This window comes from Hyla sarda, unplaced genomic scaffold (assembly GCF_029499605.1).
Source record: "Hyla sarda isolate aHylSar1 unplaced genomic scaffold, aHylSar1.hap1 scaffold_565, whole genome shotgun sequence".
Lineage (NCBI taxonomy): Eukaryota > Metazoa > Chordata > Amphibia > Anura > Hylidae > Hyla > Hyla sarda.
In genome coordinates, this window is record NW_026610577.1 from 50465 (window position 1) to 65444 (window position 14980).

At 46.3% G+C, this 14980-nt stretch overlaps 7 non-coding genes across 7 annotated transcripts; all 7 read right to left on the minus strand.

Annotated features, from left to right (window-relative positions):
- Positions 1-752: 752 nt before the first annotated feature.
- On the minus strand, positions 753-943 carry LOC130340101 (U2 spliceosomal RNA). The gene has a single exon (XR_008880301.1). It is a non-coding gene; the product is annotated as a U2 spliceosomal RNA (small nuclear RNA).
- A 2097-nt stretch (positions 944-3040) lies between these two features.
- On the minus strand, positions 3041-3231 carry LOC130340103 (U2 spliceosomal RNA). Its single transcript, XR_008880302.1, has one exon. It is a non-coding gene; the product is annotated as a U2 spliceosomal RNA (small nuclear RNA).
- Positions 3232-5325: 2094 nt separating this feature from the next.
- On the minus strand, positions 5326-5516 carry LOC130340104 (U2 spliceosomal RNA). Its single transcript, XR_008880303.1, has one exon. It is a non-coding gene; the product is annotated as a U2 spliceosomal RNA (small nuclear RNA).
- Positions 5517-7608: 2092 nt separating this feature from the next.
- LOC130340105 (U2 spliceosomal RNA) lies at positions 7609-7799 on the minus strand. The gene has a single exon (XR_008880304.1). It is a non-coding gene; the product is annotated as a U2 spliceosomal RNA (small nuclear RNA).
- A 2093-nt stretch (positions 7800-9892) lies between these two features.
- On the minus strand, positions 9893-10083 carry LOC130340106 (U2 spliceosomal RNA). The gene has a single exon (XR_008880305.1). It is a non-coding gene; the product is annotated as a U2 spliceosomal RNA (small nuclear RNA).
- Positions 10084-12166: 2083 nt separating this feature from the next.
- On the minus strand, positions 12167-12357 carry LOC130340107 (U2 spliceosomal RNA). Its single transcript, XR_008880306.1, has one exon. It is a non-coding gene; the product is annotated as a U2 spliceosomal RNA (small nuclear RNA).
- A 2083-nt stretch (positions 12358-14440) lies between these two features.
- LOC130340108 (U2 spliceosomal RNA) lies at positions 14441-14631 on the minus strand. Its single transcript, XR_008880307.1, has one exon. It is a non-coding gene; the product is annotated as a U2 spliceosomal RNA (small nuclear RNA).
- Positions 14632-14980: the final 349 nt, after the last annotated feature.

Sequence of the window (14980 nt, forward strand, 5' to 3'; positions counted from 1 at the left end):
GGAGCAGGTTTAGATACAGTCTAAAGTATAGATCTCAAAGTCTGTGCACAGAATTTAGCAAGGGCCTCGCACCTTCTGATGCATCAGGTAGGCACAATAGCATAGCCTAACCCTCTGTACTTTGGTCTATATTGATGCGGGACATAGACAGCCAGCTGATGACCAATCCATTAGTGCAATGGATGGCTGGAAGCATTTGTCTTTGCCTTTGCAATACCACAGAAGCAATGCATGGTCAATGTACAGCAATGACACACCTGTGTGAACAGCCAGGAGACCCCCCCCCCCCCCCCCCATGTTATGTTACATAGTTACATAGTTAGTACGGTCGAAAAAAGACATATGTCCATCAAGTTCAACCAGGGAATTAAGGGGTAGGGGTGTGGCGCGATATTGGGGAAGGGATGAGATTTTATATTTCTTCATAAGCATTAATCTTATTTTGTCAATTAGGAACATTCAGCACCCACCCGCTATCAAGGCAGCTGCCTATCATGTCATGCCCTACCTGCACAGGTGTGCTGGCTACTCAAATGATCCAATTAAGGAGGCCATTTAGTCAGCAGCAGCAGAAGTCCTGTGCCTGGACGCTCCAACAGCGGCCAGACACAAGCAGAAGCAGCAGAAGCAGCAGCAGCAGCACCACCTTTTGTTTTTTGGCTGCAGCAGCAAGGCCCACAGGGCTGGCTAGCTGGCTAGCCAGCAAGCAGGTAGCAATGAAAGTAGGAATCTTTCTTTTTAACCCTGTAAGGGGGTGGTGCACTGTACCCGAAGATACTGCCATATCGGGTCAATGCATAGGGCGACGGAAGCAAGCTTCGAAATCGGCCCCCGTTCTCAAAAATCCATTTAATATATGGTCCCCAGATAGGGGACGTATCAGATATTAAACTGATAAGAACAGATACTACACTTGATCTTAGCCAAAAGGCCGAGAAGCGATAACCGTGAAAGGGGCGGGCCCAACAAGGTCCCCTTCATGGGCACTATCACTGCTTGCTGTCAGGGAGGCTGCCAGACAATTTTCCATGCACACTCTGGGCTGGGGGGCAGTCAACCACCAGTACACACAGCAGAACCTAAACCCATACCATTATTGCTAAGCAGCAAGACAGGGGCCCATTGCACTCCCACGGGGCCTTTTTAAATGCAATCCATAACCCGGATTTGCCAGGAACCCTTCTTACTCCTCCTACTTGCATGTGACACTGGGCTTAGGATCTGCATAGGAAACACACACACAAGCACACACCTACCTTTGTTGCCTGCAGATGCCTCCTTGGCTGTCCCCAAACGGTATCAAACCAACACCCACGGGAAGCTGTAAGCATAGAGGACATGCCTGCACCCCATTGGACTTACCTGTGTGGGTTAAATCCGGGTTATTTGACAACCTATGGCGGTGATGGTTCTGCTCAGGCAGAGCAGTGCTGATGCTCCTCATAAAGCTGTCGCTGCTGTGAAGGTTCTAGGTGACATCACAAATCCCTATGGTTACATACACAACAAAGCTGGGTTGTTGTTGTTTACACTCTGCAAGGCCTGTGGAAGTGAGTGACATCATAGCACTGTAGTTCTGAGGGTTCTAGATGGATGCAACAATCTCCTGTTGCTTCTATGAAGGCCATAATAGACGACATCACCAAACAGCTCCATAGTCACATACACAGCAAAGGAGAGATGTTGTTTACACCTAGTGATGTCAGTGGTATTGAGTGACATCACAGCACAGTGCTAAGGCTCCTGGGCCTGGACACAGCAGCGGCTGCAATATCTCAACGGAGAATACGTTTATATATATGTGTGTGTGTGCGCGTATATATATATATATATATATATATATATATATATATATATATATATATATATTTCTCCGCCGAAATCACTTTTAAACCCATTTCCACCTTTTTTTCCCTTCTCTTCCTCTTACTTTTTTTTCACGTTTTTTTACGTTTTTCTCCTTTTCGCCTCTTTTCTGGGCGTATTATTCTTCTTTTTCTTCTTTTTTTTCGTCTAATGCATACCCCATCAGTGCAGCAATGCTTATTCAATACCGCCAGCAGATGGAGACACTGGGGGATAATTTTCTAAGGATTTATACTGATTTTTCCTGTCTGAATTTGTCGCACAGAAAGTTGCAGGCCAAATATGTGTGACATTTCTGCGACTTTAGCTTCTAGAGCATTTTTACAACATTATACATAGGTGCTGAATACATAAAAAGCGACTGTTCAGCGACAGACAAGTCGCATCGGCTGAAAGTAGGCCAGAATGTCAGTCCATGTTGGAGCAGGTTTAGATACAGTCTAAAGTATAGATCTCAAAGTCTGTGCACAGAATTTAGCAAGGGCCTCGCACCTTCTGATGCATCAGGTAGGTGCACAATAGCATAGCCTAACCCTCTGTACTTTGGTCTATATTGATGCGGGACATAGACAGCCAGCTGATGACCAATCCATTAGTGCAATGGATGGCTGGAAGCATTTGTCTTTGCCTTTGCAATACCACAGAAGCAATGCATGGTCAATGTACAGCAATGACACACCTGTGTGAACAGCCAGGAGACCCCCCCCCCCCCCCCCCATGTTATGTTACATAGTTACATAGTTAGTACGGTCGAAAAAAGACATATGTCCATCAAGTTCAACCAGGGAATTAAGGGGTAGGGGTGTGGCGCGATATTGGGGAAGGGATGAGATTTTATATTTCTTCATAAGCATTAATCTTATTTTGTCAATTAGGAACATTCAGCACCCACCCGCTATCAAGGCAGCTGCCTATCATGTCATGCCCTACCTGCACAGGTGTGCTGGCTACTCAAATGATCCAATTAAGGAGGCCGTTTAGTCAGCAGCAGCAGAAGTCCTGTGCCTGGACGCTCCAACAGCGGCCAGACACAAGCAGAAGCAGCAGAAGCAGCAGCAGCAGCACCACCTTTTGTTTTTTGGCTGCAGCAGCAAGGCCCACAGGGCTGGCTAGCTGGCTAGCCAGCAAGCAGGTAGCAATGAAAGTAGGAATCTTTCTTTTTAACCCTGTAAGGGGGTGGTGCACTGTACCCGAAGATACTGCCATATCGGGTCAATGCATAGGGCGACGGAAGCAAGCTTCGAAATCGGCCCCCGTTCTCAAAAATCCATTTAATATATGGTCCCCAGATAGGGGACGTATCAGATATTAAACTGATAAGAACAGATACTACACTTGATCTTAGCCAAAAGGCCGAGAAGCGATAACCGTGAAAGGGGCGGGCCCAACAAGGTCCCCTTCATGGGCACTATCACTGCTTGCTGTCAGGGAGGCTGCCAGACAATTTTCCATGCACACTCTGGGCTGGGGGGCAGTCAACCACCAGTACACACAGCAGAACCTAAACCCATACCATTATTGCTAAGCAGCAAGACAGGGGCCCATTGCACTCCCACGGGGCCTTTTTAAATGCAATCCATAACCCGGATTTGCCAGGAACCCTTCTTACTCCTCCTACTTGCATGTGACACTGGGCTTAGGATCTGCATAGGAAACACACACACAAGCACACACCTACCTTTGTTGCCTGCAGATGCCTCCTTGGCTGTCCCCAAACGGTATCAAACCAACACCCACGGGAAGCTGTAAGCATAGAGGACATGCCTGCACCCCATTGGACTTACCTGTGTGGGTTAAATCCGGGTTATTTGACAACCTATGGCGGTGATGGTTCTGCTCAGGCAGAGCAGTGCTGATGCTCCTCATAAAGCTGTCGCTGCTGTGAAGGTTCTAGGTGACATCACAAATCCCTATGGTTACATACACAACAAAGCTGGGTTGTTGTTGTTTACACTCTGCAAGGCCTGTGGAAGTGAGTGACATCATAGCACTGTAGTTCTGAGGGTTCTAGATGGATGCAACAATCTCCTGTTGCTTCTATGAAGGCCATAATAGACGACATCACCAAACAGCTCCATAGTCACATACACAGCAAAGGAGAGATGTTGTTTACACCTAGTGATGTCAGTGGTATTGAGTGACATCACAGCACAGTGCTAAGGCTCCTGGGCCTGGACACAGCAGCGGCTGCAATATCTCAACGGAGAATACGTTTATATATATGTGTGTGTGTGCGCGTATATATATATATATATATATATATATATATATATATATATATATATTTCTCCGCCGAAATCACTTTTAAACCCATTTCCACCTTTTTTTCCCTTCTCTTCCTCTTACTTTTTTTTCACGTTTTTTTACGTTTTTCTCCTTTTCGCCTCTTTTCTGGGCGTATTATTCTTCTTTTTCTTCTTTTTTTTCGTCTAATGCATACTCCATCAGTGCAGCAATGCTTATTCAATACCGCCAGCAGATGGAGACACTGGGGGATAATTTTCTAAGGATTTATACTGATTTTTCCTGTCTGAATTTGTCGCACAGAAAGTTGCAGGCCAAATATGTGTGACATTTCTGCGACTTTAGCTTCTAGAGCATTTTTACAACATTATACATAGGTGCTGAATACATAAAAAGCGACTGTTCAGCGACAGACAAGTCGCATCGGCTGAAAGTAGGCCAGAATGTCAGTCCATGTTGGAGCAGGTTTAGATACAGTCTAAAGTATAGATCTCAAAGTCTGTGCACAGAATTTAGCAAGGGCCTCGCACCTTCTGATGCATCAGGTAGGTGCACAATAGCATAGCCTAACCCTCTGTACTTTGGTCTATATTGATGCGGGACATAGACAGCCAGCTGATGACCAATCCATTAGTGCAATGGATGGCTGGAAGCATTTGTCTTTGCCTTTGCAATACCACAGAAGCAATGCATGGTCAATGTACAGCAATGACACACCTGTGTGAACAGCCAGGAGACCCCCCCCCCCCCCCCCCCCCATGTTATGTTACATAGTTACATAGTTAGTACGGTCGAAAAAAGACATATGTCCATCAAGTTCAACCAGGGAATTAAGGGGTAGGGGTGTGGCGCGATATTGGGGAAGGGATGAGATTTTATATTTCTTCATAAGCATTAATCTTATTTTGTCAATTAGGAACATTCAGCACCCACCCGCTATCAAGGCAGCTGCCTATCATGTCATGCCCTACCTGCACAGGTGTGCTGGCTACTCAAATGATCCAATTAAGGAGGCCATTTAGTCAGCAGCAGCAGAAGTCCTGTGCCTGGACGCTCCAACAGCGGCCAGACACAAGCAGAAGCAGCAGAAGCAGCAGCAGCAGCACCACCTTTTGTTTTTTGGCTGCAGCAGCAAGGCCCACAGGGCTGGCTAGCTGGCTAGCCAGCAAGCAGGTAGCAATGAAAGTAGGAATCTTTCTTTTTAACCCTGTAAGGGGGTGGTGCACTGTACCCGAAGATACTGCCATATCGGGTCAATGCATAGGGCGACGGAAGCAAGCTTCGAAATCGGCCCCCGTTCTCAAAAATCCATTTAATATATGGTCCCCAGATAGGGGACGTATCAGATATTAAACTGATAAGAACAGATACTACACTTGATCTTAGCCAAAAGGCCGAGAAGCGATAACCGTGAAAGGGGCGGGCCCAACAAGGTCCCCTTCATGGGCACTATCACTGCTTGCTGTCAGGGAGGCTGCCAGACAATTTTCCATGCACACTCTGGGCTGGGGGGCAGTCAACCACCAGTACACACAGCAGAACCTAAACCCATACCATTATTGCTAAGCAGCAAGACAGGGGCCCATTGCACTCCCACGGGGCCTTTTTAAATGCAATCCATAACCCGGATTTGCCAGGAACCCTTCTTACTCCTCCTACTTGCATGTGACACTGGGCTTAGGATCTGCATAGGAAACACACACACAAGCACACACCTACCTTTGTTGCCTGCAGATGCCTCCTTGGCTGTCCCCAAACGGTATCAAACCAACACCCACGGGAAGCTGTAAGCATAGAGGACATGCCTGCACCCCATTGGACTTACCTGTGTGGGTTAAATCCGGGTTATTTGACAACCTATGGCGGTGATGGTTCTGCTCAGGCAGAGCAGTGCTGATGCTCCTCATAAAGCTGTCGCTGCTGTGAAGGTTCTAGGTGACATCACAAATCCCTATGGTTACATACACAACAAAGCTGGGTTGTTGTTGTTTACACTCTGCAAGGCCTGTGGAAGTGAGTGACATCATAGCACTGTAGTTCTGAGGGTTCTAGATGGATGCAACAATCTCCTGTTGCTTCTATGAAGGCCATAATAGACGACATCACCAAACAGCTCCATAGTCACATACACAGCAAAGGAGAGATGTTGTTTACACCTAGTGATGTCAGTGGTATTGAGTGACATCACAGCACAGTGCTAAGGCTCCTGGGCCTGGACACAGCAGCGGCTGCAATATCTCAACGGAGAATACGTTTATATATATGTGTGTGTGTGCGCGTATATATATATATATATATATATATATATATATATATATATATATATTTCTCCGCCGAAATCACTTTTAAACCCATTTCCACCTTTTTTTCCCTTCTCTTCCTCTTACTTTTTTTTCACGTTTTTTTACGTTTTTCTCCTTTTCGCCTCTTTTCTGGGCGTATTATTCTTCTTTTTCTTCTTTTTTTTCATCTAATGCATACCCCATCAGTGCAGCAATGCTTATTCAATACCGCCAGCAGATGGAGACACTGGGGGATAATTTTCTAAGGATTTATACTGATTTTTCCTGTCTGAATTTGTCGCACAGAAAGTTGCAGGCCAAATATGTGTGACATTTCTGCGACTTTAGCTTCTAGAGCATTTTTACAACATTATACATAGGTGCTGAATACATAAAAAGCGACTGTTCAGCGACAGACAAGTCGCATCGGCTGAAAGTAGGCCAGAATGTCAGTCCATGTTGGAGCAGGTTTAGATACAGTCTAAAGTATAGATCTCAAAGTCTGTGCACAGAATTTAGCAAGGGCCTCGCACCTTCTGATGCATCAGGTAGGTGCACAATAGCATAGCCTAACCCTCTGTACTTTGGTCTATATTGATGCGGGACATAGACAGCCAGCTGATGACCAATCCATTAGTGCAATGGATGGCTGGAAGCATTTGTCTTTGCCTTTGCAATACCACAGAAGCAATGCATGGTCAATGTACAGCAATGACACACCTGTGTGAACAGCCAGGAGACCCCCCCCCCCCCCCCCCCATGTTATGTTACATAGTTACATAGTTAGTACGGTCGAAAAAAGACATATGTCCATCAAGTTCAACCAGGGAATTAAGGGGTAGGGGTGTGGCGCGATATTGGGGAAGGGATGAGATTTTATATTTCTTCATAAGCATTAATCTTATTTTGTCAATTAGGAACATTCAGCACCCACCCGCTATCAAGGCAGCTGCCTATCATGTCATGCCCTACCTGCACAGGTGTGCTGGCTACTCAAATGATCCAATTAAGGAGGCCATTTAGTCAGCAGCAGCAGAAGTCCTGTGCCTGGACGCTCCAACAGCGGCCAGACACAAGCAGAAGCAGCAGAAGCAGCAGCAGCAGCACCACCTTTTGTTTTTTGGCTGCAGCAGCAAGGCCCACAGGGCTGGCTAGCTGGCTAGCCAGCAAGCAGGTAGCAATGAAAGTAGGAATCTTTCTTTTTAACCCTGTAAGGGGGTGGTGCACTGTACCCGAAGATACTGCCATATCGGGTCAATGCATAGGGCGACGGAAGCAAGCTTCGAAATCGGCCCCCGTTCTCAAAAATCCATTTAATATATGGTCCCCAGATAGGGGACGTATCAGATATTAAACTGATAAGAACAGATACTACACTTGATCTTAGCCAAAAGGCCGAGAAGCGATAACCGTGAAAGGGGCGGGCCCAACAAGGTCCCCTTCATGGGCACTATCACTGCTTGCTGTCAGGGAGGCTGCCAGACAATTTTCCATGCACACTCTGGGCTGGGGGGCAGTCAACCACCAGTACACACAGCAGAACCTAAACCCATACCATTATTGCTAAGCAGCAAGACAGGGGCCCATTGCACTCCCACGGGGCCTTTTTAAATGCAATCCATAACCCGGATTTGCCAGGAACCCTTCTTACTCCTCCTACTTGCATGTGACACTGGGCTTAGGATCTGCATAGGAAACACACACACAAGCACACACCTACCTTTGTTGCCTGCAGATGCCTCCTTGGCTGTCCCCAAACGGTATCAAACCAACACCCACGGGAAGCTGTAAGCATAGAGGACATGCCTGCACCCCATTGGACTTACCTGTGTGGGTTAAATCCGGGTTATTTGACAACCTATGGCGGTGATGGTTCTGCTCAGGCAGAGCAGTGCTGATGCTCCTCATAAAGCTGTCGCTGCTGTGAAGGTTCTAGGTGACATCACAAATCCCTATGGTTACATACACAACAAAGCTGGGTTGTTGTTGTTTACACTCTGCAAGGCCTGTGGAAGTGAGTGACATCATAGCACTGTAGTTCTGAGGGTTCTAGATGGATGCAACAATCTCCTGTTGCTTCTATGAAGGCCATAATAGACGACATCACCAAACAGCTCCATAGTCACATACACAGCAAAGGAGAGATGTTGTTTACACCTAGTGATGTCAGTGGTATTGAGTGACATCACAGCACAGTGCTAAGGCTCCTGGGCCTGGACACAGCAGCGGCTGCAATATCTCAACGGAGAATACGTTTATATATATGTGTGTGTGTGCGCGTATATATATATATATATATATATATATATATATATATATATATATATATTTCTCCGCCGAAATCACTTTTAAACCCATTTCCACCTTTTTTTCCCTTCTCTTCCTCTTACTTTTTTTTCACGTTTTTTTACGTTTTTCTCCTTTTCGCCTCTTTTCTGGGCGTATTATTCTTCTTTTTCTTCTTTTTTTTCGTCTAATGCATACCCCATCAGTGCAGCAATGCTTATTCAATACCGCCAGCAGATGGAGACACTGGGGGATAATTTTCTAAGGATTTATACTGATTTTTCCTGTCTGAATTTGTCGCACAGAAAGTTGCAGGCCAAATATGTGTGACATTTCTGCGACTTTAGCTTCTAGAGCATTTTTACAACATTATACATAGGTGCTGAATACATAAAAAGCGACTGTTCAGCGACAGACAAGTCGCATCGGCTGAAAGTAGGCCAGAATGTCAGTCCATGTTGGAGCAGGTTTAGATACAGTCTAAAGTATAGATCTCAAAGTCTGTGCACAGAATTTAGCAAGGGCCTCGCACCTTCTGATGCATCAGGTAGGTGCACAATAGCATAGCCTAACCCTCTGTACTTTGGTCTATATTGATGCGGGACATAGACAGCCAGCTGATGACCAATCCATTAGTGCAATGGATGGCTGGAAGCATTTGTCTTTGCCTTTGCAATACCACAGAAGCAATGCATGGTCAATGTACAGCAATGACACACCTGTGTGAACAGCCAGGAGACACCCCCCCCCCCCCCCCATGTTATGTTACATAGTTACATAGTTAGTACGGTCGAAAAAAGACATATGTCCATCAAGTTCAACCAGGGAATTAAGGGGTAGGGGTGTGGCGCGATATTGGGGAAGGGATGAGATTTTATATTTCTTCATAAGCATTAATCTTATTTTGTCAATTAGGAACATTCAGCACCCACCCGCTATCAAGGCAGCTGCCTATCATGTCATGCCCTACCTGCACAGGTGTGCTGGCTACTCAAATGATCCAATTAAGGAGGCCATTTAGTCAGCAGCAGCAGAAGTCCTGTGCCTGGACGCTCCAACAGCGGCCAGACACAAGCAGAAGCAGCAGAAGCAGCAGCAGCAGCACCACCTTTTGTTTTTTGGCTGCAGCAGCAAGGCCCACAGGGCTGGCTAGCTGGCTAGCCAGCAAGCAGGTAGCAATGAAAGTAGGAATCTTTCTTTTTAACCCTGTAAGGGGGTGGTGCACTGTACCCGAAGATACTGCCATATCGGGTCAATGCATAGGGCGACGGAAGCAAGCTTCGAAATCGGCCCCCGTTCTCAAAAATCCATTTAATATATGGTCCCCAGATAGGGGACGTATCAGATATTAAACTGATAAGAACAGATACTACACTTGATCTTAGCCAAAAGGCCGAGAAGCGATAACCGTGAAAGGGGCGGGCCCAACAAGGTCCCCTTCATGGGCACTATCACTGCTTGCTGTCAGGGAGGCTGCCAGACAATTTTCCATGCACACTCTGGGCTGGGGGGCAGTCAACCACCAGTACACACAGCAGAACCTAAACCCATACCATTATTGCTAAGCAGCAAGACAGGGGCCCATTGCACTCCCACGGGGCCTTTTTAAATGCAATCCATAACCCGGATTTGCCAGGAACCCTTCTTACTCCTCCTACTTGCATGTGACACTGGGCTTAGGATCTGCATAGGAAACACACACACAAGCACACACCTACCTTTGTTGCCTGCAGATGCCTCCTTGGCTGTCCCCAAACGGTATCAAACCAACACCCACGGGAAGCTGTAAGCATAGAGGACATGCCTGCACCCCATTGGACTTACCTGTGTGGGTTAAATCCGGGTTATTTGACAACCTATGGCGGTGATGGTTCTGCTCAGGCAGAGCAGTGCTGATGCTCCTCATAAAGCTGTCGCTGCTGTGAAGGTTCTAGGTGACATCACAAATCCCTATGGTTACATACACAACAAAGCTGGGTTGTTGTTGTTTACACTCTGCAAGGCCTGTGGAAGTGAGTGACATCATAGCACTGTAGTTCTGAGGGTTCTAGATGGATGCAACAATCTCCTGTTGCTTCTATGAAGGCCATAATAGACGACATCACCAAACAGCTCCATAGTCACATACACAGCAAAGGAGAGATGTTGTTTACACCTAGTGATGTCAGTGGTATTGAGTGACATCACAGCACAGTGCTAAGGCTCCTGGGCCTGGACACAGCAGCGGCTGCAATATCTCAACGGAGAATACGTTTATATATATGTGTGTGTGTGCGCGTATATATATATATATATATATATATATATATATATATATATATATATATTCTCCGCCGAAATCACTTTTAAACCCATTTCCACCTTTTTTTCCCTTCTCTTCCTCTTACTTTTTTTTCACGTTTTTTTACGTTTTTCTCCTTTTCGCCTCTTTTCTGGGCGTATTATTCTTCTTTTTCTTCTTTTTTTTCGTCTAATGCATACCCCATCAGTGCAGCAATGCTTATTCAATACCGCCAGCAGATGGAGACACTGGGGGATAATTTTCTAAGGATTTATACTGATTTTTCCTGTCTGAATTTGTCGCACAGAAAGTTGCAGGCCAAATATGTGTGACATTTCTGCGACTTTAGCTTCTAGAGCATTTTTACAACATTATACATAGGTGCTGAATACATAAAAAGCGACTGTTCAGCGACAGACAAGTCGCATCGGCTGAAAGTAGGCCAGAATGTCAGTCCATGTTGGAGCAGGTTTAGATACAGTCTAAAGTATAGATCTCAAAGTCTGTGCACAGAATTTAGCAAGGGCCTCGCACCTTCTGATGCATCAGGTAGGTGCACAATAGCATAGCCTAACCCTCTGTACTTTGGTCTATATTGATGCGGGACATAGACAGCCAGCTGATGACCAATCCATTAGTGCAATGGATGGCTGGAAGCATTTGTCTTTGCCTTTGCAATACCACAGAAGCAATGCATGGTCAATGTACAGCAATGACACACCTGTGTGAACAGCCAGGAGACCCCCCCCCATGTTATGTTACATAGTTACATAGTTAGTACGGTCGAAAAAAGACATATGTCCATCAAGTTCAACCAGGGAATTAAGGGGTAGGGGTGTGGCGCGATATTGGGGAAGGGATGAGATTTTATATTTCTTCATAAGCATTAATCTTATTTTGTCAATTAGGAACATTCAGCACCCACCCGCTATCAAGGCAGCTGCCTATCATGTCATGCCCTACCTGCACAGGTGTGCTGGCTACTCAAATGATCCAATTAAGGAGGCCATTTAGTCAGCAGCAGCAGAAGTCCTGTGCCTGGACGCTCCAACAGCGGCCAGACACAAGCAGAAGCAGCAGAAGCAGCAGCAGCAGCAGCACCTTTTGTTTTTTGGCTGCAGCAGCAAGGCCCACAGGGCTGGCTAGCTGGCTAGCCAGCAAGCAGGTAGCAATGAAAGTAGGAATCTTTCTTTTTAACCCTGTAAGGGGGTGGTGCACTGTACCCGAAGATACTGCCATATCGGGTCAATGCATAGGGCGACGGAAGCAAGCTTCGAAATCGGCCCCCGTTCTCAAAAATCCATTTAATATATGGTCCCCAGATAGGGGACGTATCAGATATTAAACTGATAAGAACAGATACTACACTTGATCTTAGCCAAAAGGCCGAGAAGCGATAACCGTGAAAGGGGCGGGCCCAACAAGGTCCCCTTCATGGGCACTATCACTGCTTGCTGTCAGGGAGGCTGCCAGACAATTTTCCATGCACACTCTGGGCTGGGGGGCAGTCAACCACCAGTACACACAGCAGAACCTAAACCCATACCATTATTGCTAAGCAGCAAGACAGGGGCCCATTGCACTCCCACGGGGCCTTTTTAAATGCAATCCATAACCCGGATTTGCCAGGAACCCTTCTTACTCCTCCTACTTGCATGTGACACTGGGCTTAGGATCTGCATAGGAAACACACACACAAGCACACACCTACCTTTGTTGCCTGCAGATGCCTCCTTGGCTGTCCCCAAACGGTATCAAACCAACACCCACGGGAAGCTGTAAGCATAGAGGACATGCCTGCACCCCATTGGACTTACCTGTGTGGGTTAAATCCGGGTTATTTGACAACCTATGGCGGTGATGGTTCTGCTCAGGCAGAGCAGTGCTGATGCTCCTCATAAAGCTGTCGCTGCTGTGAAGGTTCTAGGTGACATCACAAATCCCTATGGTTACATACACAACAAAGCTGGGTTGTTGTTGTTTACACTCTGCAAGGCCTGTGGAAGTGAGTGACATCATAGCACTGTAGTTCTGAGGGTTCTAGATGGATGCAACAATCTCCTGTTGCTTCTATGAAGGCCGTAATAGACGACATCACCAAACAGCTCCATAGTCACATACACAGCAAAGGAGAGATGTTGTTTACACCTAGTGATGTCAGTGGTATTGAGTGACATCACAGCACAGTGCTAAGGCTCCTGGGCCTGGACACAGCAGCGGCTGCAATATCTCAACGGAGAATACGTTTATATATATGTGTGTGTGTGCGCGTATATATATATATATATATATATATATATATATATATATATATATATTTCTCCGCCGAAATCACTTTTAAACCCATTTCCACCTTTTTTTCCCCTTCTCTTCCTCTTACTTTTTTTTCACGTTTTTTTACGTTTTTCTCCTTTTCGCCTCTTTTCTGGGCGTATTATTCTTCTTTTTCTTCTTTTTTTTCGTCTAATGCATACCCCATCAGTGCAGCAATGCTTATTCAATACCGCCAGCAGATGGAGACACTGGGGGATAATTTTCTAAGGATTTATACTGATTTTTCCTGTCTGAATTTGTCGCACAGAAAGTTGCAGGCCAAATATGTGTGACATTTCTGCGACTTTAGCTTCTAGAGCATTTTTACAACATTATACATAGGTGCTGAATACATAAAAAGCGACTGTTCAGCGACAGACAAGTCGCATCGGCTGAAAGTAGGCCAGAATGTCAGTCCATGTTGGAGCAGGTTTAGATACAGTCTAAAGTATAGATCTCAAAGTCTGTGCACAGAATTTAGCAAGGGCCTCGCACCTTCTGATGCATCAGGTAGGTGCACAATAGCATAGCCTAACCCTCTGTACTTTGGTCTATATTGATGCGGGACATAGACAGCCAGCTGATGACCAATCCATTAGTGCAATGGATGGCTGGAAGCATTTGTCTTTGCCTTTGCAATACCACAGAAGCAATGCATGGTCAATGTACAGCAATGACACACCTGTGTGAACAGCCAGGAGACCCCCCCCCATGTTATGTTACATAGTTACATAGTTAGTACGGTCGAAAAAAGACATATGTCCATCAAGTTCAACCAGGGAATTAAGGGGTAGGGGTGTGGCGCGATATTGGGGAAGGGATGAGATTTTATATTTCTTCATAAGCATTAATCTTATTTTGTCAATTAGGAACATTCAGCACCCACCCGCTATCAAGGCAGCTGCCTATCATGTCATGCCCTACCTGCACAGGTGTGCTGGCTACTCAAATGATCCAATTAAGGAGGCCATTTAGTCAGCAGCAGCAGAAGTCCTGTGCCTGGACGCTCCAACAGCGGCCAGACACAAGCAGAAGCAGCAGAAGCAGCAGCAGCAGCACCACCTTTTGTTTTTTGGCTGCAGCAGCAAGGCCCACAGGGCTGGCTAGCTGGCTAGCCAGCAAGCAGGTAGCAATGAAAGTAGGAATCTTTCTTTTTAACCCTGTAAGGGGGTGGTGCACTGTACCCGAAGATACTGCCATATCGGGTCAATGCATAGGGCGACGGAAGCAAGCTTCGAAATCGGCCCCCGTTCTCAAAAATCCATTTAATATATGGTCCCCAGATAGGGGACGTATCAGATATTAAACTGATAAGAACAGATACTACACTTGATCTTAGCCAAAAGGCCGAGAAGCGATAACCGTGAAAGGGGCGGGCCCAACAAGGTCCCCTTCATGGGCACTATCACTGCTTGCTGTCAGGGAGGCTGCCAGACAATTTTCCATGCACACTCTGGGCTGGGGGGCAGTCAACCACCAGTACACACAGCAGAACCTAAACCCATACCATTATTGCTAAGCAGCAAGACAGGGGCCCATTGCACTCCCACGGGGCCTTTTTAAATGCAATCCATAACCCGGATTTGCCAGGAACCCTTCTTACTCCTCCTACTTGCATGTGACACTGGGCTTAGGATCTGCATAGGAAACACACACACAAGCACACACCTACCTTTGTTGCCTGCAGATGCCTCCTTGGCTGTCCCCA